Source organism: Myotis brandtii, unplaced genomic scaffold (genome assembly GCF_000412655.1).
Source record: "Myotis brandtii unplaced genomic scaffold, ASM41265v1 scaffold41, whole genome shotgun sequence".
NCBI lineage: Eukaryota > Metazoa > Chordata > Mammalia > Chiroptera > Vespertilionidae > Myotis > Myotis brandtii.
The window spans coordinates 1117788-1121185 of record NW_005365763.1 but is presented as its reverse complement, the minus strand read 5'-3'; the positions used below and the strand labels follow the sequence as shown (position 1 = coordinate 1121185).

At 38.4% G+C, this 3398-nt stretch overlaps 1 protein-coding gene across 4 annotated transcripts in view; it reads left to right on the top strand.

The window, feature by feature from the left end:
- Positions 1 to 3398, top strand: part of PARD3 (par-3 family cell polarity regulator) — a 744562-nt gene that overhangs the window by 620383 nt on the left and 120781 nt on the right. The window lies entirely within an intron of this gene.

Sequence of the window (3398 nt, the reverse complement as noted above, 5' to 3'; positions counted from 1 at the left end):
TGGGATTTATTTACCTTCTATGGCTGTCACTGGAACTGAGAGCCGGCTTTAGCTCTGAGGCTTGGTTCCAGCTCTGAGACCTCGGCTGCTGAAAGCAGGTATCTGGGTTTGTTTGGCTTCTATAATTGAAACACTGTTGCAGCTCCAGCTCTGAGGCCCGGCTGGCTGAAAGCAGGTTTCTGGGGTTTGTTTAGCTTCTATAATTGCAACATTGTTTCTTAGAGTGCAGCTCAGAGGCCGGCACTGGCAGGCGGGGAACCTTGGCTTCCTCCATCACTGGAGCAAGCAAGCCTCCTGTTTGCTTCAGCTGCCTGGCTGCCTGCCGCCCTCTTGGTTGGCAGTTAATTTGCACACCGCCCTGATTAGCCAATGGGAAGCATGTCAGAGGTACGGTTAATTACCATGTTTGTCTATTATTAGATAGGATTCTGACTTCGGAGTGATGGAAATAAAGCTGGAAAAAGAAAAGAGAAAACAAAATAATGGTGCTACTTTGGGCTAAAAGATATTGCCATCAAGGATCAGGCTAAGACAGTATGGAAGATGGAAGGCTGCTTAGGGAGCTGTTGACATCCACAGCATCCAGAAGAATGGGACTAGATAGCAGGACTTCAAATTCTGTCATGAGTTTATTAGAGATGTTTTAAAATATATATTGGCAAAGTTGTGGGAATATAGAAAATAAAAGCATGGGGGGAGGAATAATAATAATGAGTGTCAGATATCCCAATATGACTCATCTGATACCATCATATATTTAGTTTGGATAATAGTGAACTGAACATACTTAAGTAAGTAGAAACAAGAATGGGAGGAATGGGCAGAAATACACATGGGGTCAATATATAGAGCAGAAATTATGGGAGCAAAAAAGAAAGGTAGTCAGATTCTGAATAAATGATATATTACATGGTACACTAAAAAGAAGTCTTTTCTGTTGATGGAAGGAGGAAAGGCACTGTCTCCAAGTGCCTGACAGCAGAAGCCATAGGAGAGTGTTGACGAAAGGTGAAGAGTAGCAACACTCACGCTGACAGAGAATGAGGCTCTCAGCGAAAGGGACAGACATCTGTACTGAGTTTTCCAACTGGCACTTTGCTTCCTGCTCCTTTTCCTTATTTCTACCTCTGTCTTTGCCTTTGTCTCTCTCCTCTCTGCTTACACCCTCCCCATATGCTGAGCATTTCTAGTATATAGTCCTCCCCTGTTACCATGACTGATTCTAAAGAGGAAACACACTTTGTAGGAGGTGAATGGCAGAGAGGAAAGGGCTTTGGGGACCGATTGGCCTGTATTCTTACTCAAGACATGTTTCTGCATCTATTGGTTGGGGGTGATTACATTGACCTCAGAGAAATGTAAGAATTAAAGGTTAAGGGAAGAGAACCAACATTTGTCAGTGTTTATAATGTACCAGTCACAAGCTATAGGGCTGTGTATCAATTCTTATGACAACCCAGTGAAGTAGGTGTGATTAAATGAGACAGCACCCATAAATAGCTTGATACAGAACATAAGAAGCAATACATTGTCACCTTCTCCTAATATTGGGAGAGGGAATCACAACATGGTATGACACCGTACTCTTTACCAGCACACTACGTTGAAGAATTAAGTCAATAAAAAAATTGTCTATGAATGGCCACTGTGGACTGAATTCTAGTTTTCTTAGGAATCAGATGGTTGAGATAATCCCAGACCACCACATGCCCTGAGAAGTGAATCTAAGTTGTGACAGGGATGGCAATGTTTTAAAGTTGAGGCATTTTTACAGGTAGAAAATTGGTGGTAATTAATATCTATTATGTCAGTCAAGAGAGAATGATAAATTATTTCCACTTTGTACCACTGGTATATCCTTTTCTTGTTGTATATACAAGAGGCATAACAATTTGAGTTCAGGTGCTACAAGGGCATTCGACTTCAATGCAGAGGTATGTCCTACAAGAAATACTTTTCATCTCTACTGGTCTCTTCAAATGCTCATCCAACACTCAAACACAAAATTTGTTGGGGCAATATTCCTGTGAAAGAGCAATTGTGTTGTGTGTTAATATGTCATGGAAGAATTAACCCATGACCTTATTGAACAGAGGAAAGAAATAAAACCTAAATGCCCCTCATATTCTTCCAATTGCTCTTCTCTCCACCACATACAACACTCACATATGCACAACATGTTCACAAATGCACAACACAGATGAGTGCACACACCCATGACTCATTTTTACATTTATGGTAACAGAGGAGATATATGAGATATTTTCTTATATGTTGGGAAATCCTTAGTCCTGGCCTTGCACATATCATAAAAAGACTATATCATGCAAATGTTTACATTTTGATATGAATTCTAAGAAAATCTTTCTATCCTTGCAATCTGTGGATATTTTTTTTTACTTTAAATAATTTTTTAAAAAATTTTATTATAGTTAACATACAATATTATATTAGTTTTGTGTGTACAATATTATATTAGTTTTGAGTGTACAACCCAGTGATTAGACATTATATAACTAATTTATCACCTTGATAACTCTAGTACCCATCTGACACCATACATAGTTATTACAACATTATTGACTATATTTTCTATTCTGTAATTTACATCCCCATGACTATTCTGTAACTACCAATTTGTACTTCTTAATCTGATTCCTTCACCTTTTTCAGCCATCCCCCTAAATGTGCCGCCCACCTCTGCCAACCATCAAAATGTTCTCTGTACCTATGAGCATGTTTCTGTTCTGTTTGTTCATTTATTTTGCTTTTTAGATTCCACATATAAGTGAAATCATCTGGCATGTGTCTTTCTCTCTGTCTGACTTATTTTTTCCCTCAGCACAATATGTTCTAGGTCCATCCAAGTTGTTGTAAATGGCAAGATTTCTTTTTTGTGTGTGTGGCTGAACATATTCCATTGTATATATGTATATATGCACCATTTCTTTTTCCATTTATCTATTGATTGACACTTAGGTTGCTTCCATATCTTGGCTATTATAAATAATGCTGCAATGAACATATGGATGTATTATATGTATCTTCCTATATCCTTTGTTTTAAAGTCTATTTTGTCCAGTGTAAGTATTGCTACACCTAGCTTTTGTTCATTTATTTCCATTTTCATGAAATACTTTTTTCATCCATTTACTTTCAGTTTGTGTCTTTCTAGACAACATATATAAGGGTCTTGTTTTGTTATCCATTCAGCCTTCACATGTGTTTTGATTGAAACATTTAATCTATTAGCACGTAATTATTGATAGATATGTATTGCCCTTTTATTATTCATACTAGAGTCCCGGTGCACAAAAATTTGTGTACTTGGGGGGGGGGAGGTCCCTCAGCCAGGCCTATGCCCTCTTGCAGTCTGGGACCCCTCGGAGGATGTCCAC